Here is a 7,456-nt window from a genome sequence, read left to right as displayed (position 1 = left end):
AAGAAATGGTGTTAGAACCAGAAAAGTAAAATAATTGAGAAATAAAGCTATTGTAACAGTGAAAGTCCTATGGAAGCACCACAGCCGCGAGGAGGCGACGTGGGAGCTTGAAGACTAGATGAAAGAAAAGTACCAAGAGCTTTTTGCCTGACCGAGACAAAATTTCGGGACGAAATTTTTGTTAAGGAGGGTAGAATGTAATAGTCGCTATCTGAATTCTCGGAATTTAGACTAGAATTTAAATAAAGAACGAAAGAGTATTTATTTATATTCTTGAGTAAACAAAACATGATATTTAGAACTTCCAATTTAAATCGTGTATTACAAATGTTGACAGTGAAAACAAAGGAAACCGAATACACATTAACGATTACAAAGACTCGTCTACATGAAGAACTAAAATTTAAGTTGAACTAGGCTATTACAATTTCGAGTCACAAGATGTATCTCATGCCCGGTCTTGGCCCAGCTCAAACGGCCCGACGAATTGGAACACCCAGGGTGAGAGCCATGCTTAGCAGCCCTTTTTCTCTGCCGAGCACCAATCGAACCACCAAGAAAATGCATTAGCAAAACAAGGCAATTAGATAAGCCAAACCAAATGACAATGGGAGACAATACTATTTGATGTGGGGTCTGAAAACTCACCAAAATAGGCAAGGATGAAGGCTGCCACCACCAGAAATGGCCTGCCCTTCCAGCAGGTTGTCCAGCCAGTTCACTGCACAACGGCAGGTGCACTCCACCCAGCCAAACAACCCTGCCCAGTTCGTACCTGCAAGACCACATTAGAGAAATCAGTTGGATTGCAGCATAGAGAACCGCCAAAGACTGGAGCTCTGTGGCAGCCACCATAAACTCACGAGTACACCCCCATATACCACCAAATTCAGTTAGAAAAGGGGCCAAAGGACTCAGGGTACATGCTCTGCAGAGCTGCAGAGAGAGCAGCCAGCTGCACAAGCCTGTGGATCCCTTTTTCCCGGCCAAACAAAAGTTTTTCAGCTTTCAGTTACAACCCATCTATAAATGTCCCATGCCTCGATTTCACTCCTTTCCACACAACATTTTCAGTCAGCAATCAGTGAGTTAGAGAGTGTGAGGGAGACCGAGGCTAGGAGTGGAGATCAAGGGCAGTGGAAGAAGGTAACCTCCACTTTACCTTTCTTTTCTTCCTCACACTTAAGCATGAACCACAACAACATGTAGAAACCACAATCAGCATGTTGATATCCAAACAAACTAATAAAAAAGGAACGAGTATGAGGAAGTTTAGAGCCATTTTGTACAATGTAACCAAGGAACAGAACATAGCTGCATCTCTAATCAAACTCAACAACTTGACTAGAGCATACAATCCCAAAGGCCAATAGCATAACAGTAACAACTTCCATAGCTTAAAGCTCGGCAAGTATTGATTTTTAAAGCACACTCCAATAAGCAACCAAAACAACTTCCAACAAGTAAGAAGAATTTCTCAAGGTTACAATCTGAAATTAAGTAGGCTAAAGTAGGCTTAAGATAGGAAAAACTCATCTCCTACGTATAAGTTAGCGCCGAAGACAGCGGAATGTAGCCGGGGATGCCGAGAGCAACTCGAAGCCGCCGGGCTTTAGCCTAGTCAAGCTCGACGGTGATTCCGAGGGCGATAGAGCCGACGCGGCGAGAGGGCCGGCAGCTTGGTGGCGCCGGAAGAGACGCCGATAACCTCGGAGACGACGGAGCCCGAGGACGGCTGCACGAGCCGTACCAATCGGCAGCTCCGCAACACGCCGCTGGCAGTGGCAGATGAGCAGCTGGGAGCGGGCTCAATTCCGAGTCTAGCCGACGGAGGAGAGCAGGCGGCATCTCCGTCCTGCGGGGTATCGGATAGCAATGGTGGCTTAACTACAGTGGTGCCGCTTTGCCAAAACTCATGTGCCGCGGGGACACCGACTCGTCGCCGGTCTGGAACTGGCGACTAGCTGCTGGCAAGGTGCGCCGCCGCCGTTCCTTCGCTAGAAATCCCTAAATTGGGAATTTGGGGCAAAATGTGGAGTATGGCCGATGGAAGGGGATGGAGTATTCTTTTGGACCATTAATTATTTGGGCCTCCCTCTTTTATCATAAATGGGGCCTTTCTGCAGTTGGGCCTTCAAAAAAAAAGAAAAGAGAAAAGAAAAGAAGAAGGAAAATTTAGATTTGGGCCGCTGCATATTTTAAGCTGGGCCGAAAATTTAAGGACCCCTAAATTAAATAATTGGGCCACGCTTAATTATTTGGGCCACCGCCCATAACAGAATTTAATCCATGGAATTTGATTCCCCTAAGCCACGGAAGAAATGAAATTATTAAGACGTGTTGAAATAACACTTAGTAAATAAATAGATGAGAATTTCATTAGTCATAGAAAGTATTTCAAAATACATAAGGAAAAATAATCCGGGAATATAGCATACCCGAGCAGTTCGGCAAGACTCCGAATAAATTGGATCGTTGATTTAATTACAGATTCAAGACTTCTAAATTTAGAAGCGGGAAGTAAAATAATAAGCACACGCTTAGGCATGCATACATGCAAGATAAATAATTACTTAAAGCCTAATTTAAGTATATTATTTGTTATAAAGGAACATCGTCACACGACGAGTAATCTCAAGTCAGGAAGCACCCGTTTGAAAGAGTTTAAGCAACGAGGTGGGCTTCTTTTTCTTTCAGAAATGTGTTTTATGTGAAAGTATGAATTTTTGTGATGAGTTGTCATGCCTAGTTTTTATTTATGATTGTCTATCTGTTGGCTATGCCAAACCAGTTAAATCGAATTCGGGTCCCAGTAGGGCCGTAAACCCTACTCGGAATAGTGTACACATAGGGACCGTGTGCTAACGGCAGCGTTAGCCGGTCTAGTGACCGTCGTGGAATGTGGCCACATTCTCGGTTCACACAGATCAGATATGGTATTTCATGAGAAGTTATATGACTGCAGTCTATTTTTAAGAAAGAAATAACAGATTTAGTGACCGGGAATTATTTTCAGAAAAAACCCTGCGTTCACTCAAGTTGGCTGACAACTAAAAGAGAAATATTTTCGGCATGAGCCCACTGAGTATACCAAGTACTCAGCCCTGCATATTGTTTTCCTTAATGTGCAGGTTGTCGTTGTCGAAGCAGATGAGGTGTTGGGAAAGAAAGTAAAGTAAGAAGTAAGGCAGCTGATATTGTATGTCTTCATACATATTAGATCGTCTTGGTACTCTCCCGCTGCAAGATCTAGAATTTACTTTCGAAGAGACTATGCACCCAGAAATTACTCTGATTCGATATGGTTGTACCCTTTATCACATTCAGACAATGTTTCCCTTGAATTATGTACCACCTATGATGAGTTTGAGACCATTTAGTAAGTTTAGTCGTGAAATAGCTATGCTTTCTTTGACTAGGGAGTTGTGGTCGTGATACCTGGGCATCTGGCTGGGGCCCGTTTCCGAAGTGGAAACATCCTGCAGAAACCGTGCTAAAAAAGCCTGGCATGTCTCCCACCGGCTCGTAAGTAGGAGGATGAGATGAAATGTACAGCTGGGAGGTGGCTGTGATCCAATCCCGCCACTCCTCCGGAAATAAGTTCACAAGCCTGACTATGCCTTCGTAAGCCTTCACTCCGTACCTGTTCGCCTCGTCCCACAGCTTCCCGTAGAAGGCGACGAACTCGGCTAAGGTATCCCCGTGGCAGCACCGATAGGTCCGGTAATAGCGCACGACTGCCTCGGAATCAGCCCCAGCACGGAGTTGCCTATGATGTGTGTAACGCTGGCGTGCCATCACTACACGAAAGTATAAGGGCTCTCAGTATAGCTCGTAATGGAGAATATATATATACGGAAGGTAGAGTAAGCGTAAAAGAAGAATATGGGTCAGTTCGTCGCGCCCAAAAGTCATAGTAAATTTTTCATGTGGAAGTATAACATCTGAACAGTTAGTATAAATAATATATATGTCCCAAAAAGGAATGGGCGTTCTTTCATCGATGTGCACAAATCGTATAATAGTACATCGTAGTTCGTATTTATTCTTTCATAATTCATTAAAATTAGGGATTTACCCTAACTGACGTGTTTTCATTGATTTCATCGCCCTAAAAGCGGTAAAGAATTTTCGTTCCACAAATACTTGTTTATATGTGTCCCATTCTAATGTACTTCCTTAGGCGCTCTAGGTTCGCATACATAGTCCCGCATACCATTCATCAATTTTCTCTCAAAAAGTTCAAAAATCACATAATTGACCTTATACTATACATAACATCCAAATATCGCATTGCATCACATAAAATTTCATAACACATTTTAAATCCTTATAAAGGACCATGAAGTCACTTTTTTTTCATAACATTTCATAAAATACATTTTCCTTTCATAAAGAAAGAGACTTCGTCTTTTCCTTAAAATCCCTTTTGAAACGTGGACATCTATCTCATTTGCTGCGGTTGAACGTGACGAGTCGAGGTGTTGGGATCCTTGTAACTTAACATTTTATTCAATTCCCAGTCTAGTACTATTTTTATAGACTAAGTCTATGTATGGAGAAATGTTATTTTAGCTACCGAACTACTTATTCATAAGTCCTTCCCGACACCTTCAGCACCTCGATCACCTTCAACCTGCACGTTAGAAAAAATGAACATGCAGGGCTGAGTATTTGGTATACCCAGTGGACTTAGTGCCAAAAACAGTTCTTATTTAATTTTCAGCCATAGTTGAGTGAACACGAGATTTTTATTTGAGATAAGGCTCGAGTCACTAAATTCTTTTTCATTTCATGAATTTGATTGCGCAATCACATAAACATAATACCATATCTGAACTTATGTGAACCGGGAATGTGGCCACATTCCACGACGGTCCCTAGGCCGGCCAACTCGAAAGCTAGCACACAGTCCCCATATGTGTACACTAGTCCGAGTAGGGTTTTCGGCCCTACTGGGACCCGAATTCGATTTAACATATTTGGCGTAGCCAAGCAGATAGGTAATCATAAAACAAAACTTGGCATGACAACTCATTCAAATATATTCACGTTTTCACATAAAATCACGTTTTGAAAGAAAAGCCCACCTCGTTTGCTTAAACTCTCACATGAGCGTCCCTCGACTTGATTTCACTTGTCGTGCGAAGACGCCCCTTTATAAATAATAAGTACACTTAAATTAGATTTAAGAGTTTATTTATTTAACATGCATGCATTCCTAAGTGTGTGATCATTTTTTACTTTCTCTTTTCCTAAATCCATAAAATCCTTAAGTACTAGTTAAATAAAGCGATTTAATTTATTTGGAAATTTGCGGAAATATTCGAGCATTAGTTAAATTCCGGAAATTTTATCTTTAAATGCCGCTAAATTATATAGCAGCTACCCATCATTTAATTGGCAAAACATTAGGAAAGCCTATAGACTAAATTAGACTTTTAGTCATGCTTGTATTTTTAATTGATAGCCCATTCTATGATTTAATTTATCATTTGTCCATTCTTAAATTTATTTCTTTTGGATTAAAATGGCAAAGGTCCAATTTAACTGTTTATTGGACAAAGTACTAAAATGGCTAACATTTTTCATTGCTTAAGGAATTAAATTCTATAGCCCCAAATTAATTATTCGCAGTCGCCCAAAATAATTAAAAGAAGGTGGTCCAAATACTAAAATTTTCCTAGACCCAAAGAAAGTGGCCCAACAGTAAACTCCCTTCTCACTCGTCGACTCTCCCTCACTCCAAAATCCCCCAAATCAATTCCAAACCCTAACCCCCTTACTTCTCACAAAATCGGCAGCCTCCCTTCCTTGGCGAAGACGACCCACCGGCCGCTCGCCGCCGCCTCCCTCCGTTTCTTCCTGTCTCGTCCCTCTCTTCCCTTTTTAATTTAGACGGATCTTAAATGGGGAAAAACCCAATTTCGAAGAGGCCTCGGCGCCGCCTCGCCCGTCGGTCACCACCGCCCCGGCCGATACTCTCTCGAGCTACTGCCGTCGTCTCCGGGTTTTGTCACGGCCGGAAACCCGCCGTCTCTCCTTTCTATCTGAATTCGAACAGGGCTTGACGTCACTTCGCGAGGCCTCTACCTCAGCTGCTGCTCGGCGAGGCTCGGGGCGCCGCATCCGTCGCTCCATACACCAACGCCTGCCGTCCATTCGCTGTCGACACAGTAGCTGTCTCGCGGCAGCTTCCGGGGCTCCATCGTCAGTCGGCCTCGCGCAAGCTAAGTCCTCTAATCTTTTATTGTTTAGCTCGTTTGATTAGGTGATGTTTGGTGTTTAGAGGACTTATTCGTAACTGATGCTGGGACTTTCTTGTGAGTTTTGTTGAGGATTGAGTAGTGAAGATTGTATAACTGTTATTTGGAGGACTCTTTGCAATTGTTGTGATTAAAGTGGTTATTCATTGGGGTGGATTTAACCCCTTCAAACCCTGTTCGTTGGGGGGTTTCTGCCCTTTGAGATTTCGGATTTGCACTCGGGATTGCTACTTGCCCACCCAACTGTTGTGTTACTGAGATTTTTGTATATGTGGGAGGAAGAGGAAAATGGGGCATACGGAGGGGTTTCATAGACAGACCGTGTACTAGTGAAGCATTAATTGAGCTGTTGTATACTTTGTTTTCCTTCTGCAGCAGGCCCCTCTTCTCTGGCCGTTGCAGCCACCTTAACTGCAAGTCCTTGGTGCGATTTTTTTTTGGCAGGTGCACAACTGAAATGGTGGTTAACTGCAGCTTTGCTGCAGCTGCTGGGGCAGATGTTGCAGGTTGAAGGGGCTGCCATGTTTGTCTTGTGGTAGCCTGTGCTCAGGCTGGGGAGTGCAGGAGTTTGCAGCCCTCCATCCTCCCTATTTTGGCAATTTTTGGTCTTCAACAAAAAAAGGTAGTGCTGCCTCTTACCTTACTGAATTTGTTTGCTAGTTATCGGTGTGTTAAAGGCCTTGTTTGGTTCTGTTTACAGCTGAAATTTGTAGGGGTGGAGGAGTAGTTGGCTGGAAACGCCCTCCCGCGCCATGGCTCGCTGCTCTCGGCCCGACGGCTGATCGGGGACAAGATCGCGTGTGGCGTGGTTTGGCTTGGGAAAGAATAGATTCAAGAGTTTTCCTCGACATTTTTATGTATATTTTACCTTTATTTTCATTGTCGTATATTTTGTAAGCTAAGACACAGCTCGGAATTTAATACGTTGTATTTTATTTACTTAAGGAATAAACGGACACATTTCATTTTTATTCGATCCTCGTTCGTTTCTTTAAATTTTCAGATCTATGTTAGTCTTTAATCGTGCAAATCGGACATAGAGATTGTATAATTATCGTACTTAAGGTAATTAGGAAGAGGCATTCGCTTCATGGTTCGATAATCATTTAATAGGGTTAAGATAAAAAAAATTCGTGGTCATTACATTCTACCCTTTCGTCTCGAAATTTTTCTTCAGTCATTCAAAAAGC

General features: G+C 42.8%; 2 long non-coding RNA genes across 2 annotated transcripts; one reads left to right on the top strand and one right to left on the bottom strand.

Moving 5' to 3' along the window:
* Window positions 1-237: 237 nt before the first annotated feature.
* LOC121804826 lies at window positions 238-2,061 on the bottom strand. Its single transcript, XR_006051217.1, has 2 exons — window positions 649-2,061; window positions 238-531 (listed from the first exon to the last, which is right to left on the bottom strand). It is a non-coding gene; the product is annotated as an uncharacterized LOC121804826 (long non-coding RNA).
* A 3,459-nt stretch (window positions 2,062-5,520) lies between these two features.
* On the top strand, window positions 5,521-7,237 carry LOC121805126. The gene is made up of 2 exons (XR_006051260.1): window positions 5,521-6,888; window positions 6,967-7,237. It is a non-coding gene; the product is annotated as an uncharacterized LOC121805126 (long non-coding RNA).
* Window positions 7,238-7,456: the final 219 nt, after the last annotated feature.

This window comes from Salvia splendens, chromosome 5 (assembly GCF_004379255.2).
Source record: "Salvia splendens isolate huo1 chromosome 5, SspV2, whole genome shotgun sequence".
Taxonomy (NCBI): Eukaryota; Viridiplantae; Streptophyta; class Magnoliopsida; order Lamiales; family Lamiaceae; genus Salvia; species Salvia splendens.
Note: the sequence above shows the minus strand (reverse complement) of the source record. Positions and strands in the feature narration are given on the sequence as shown.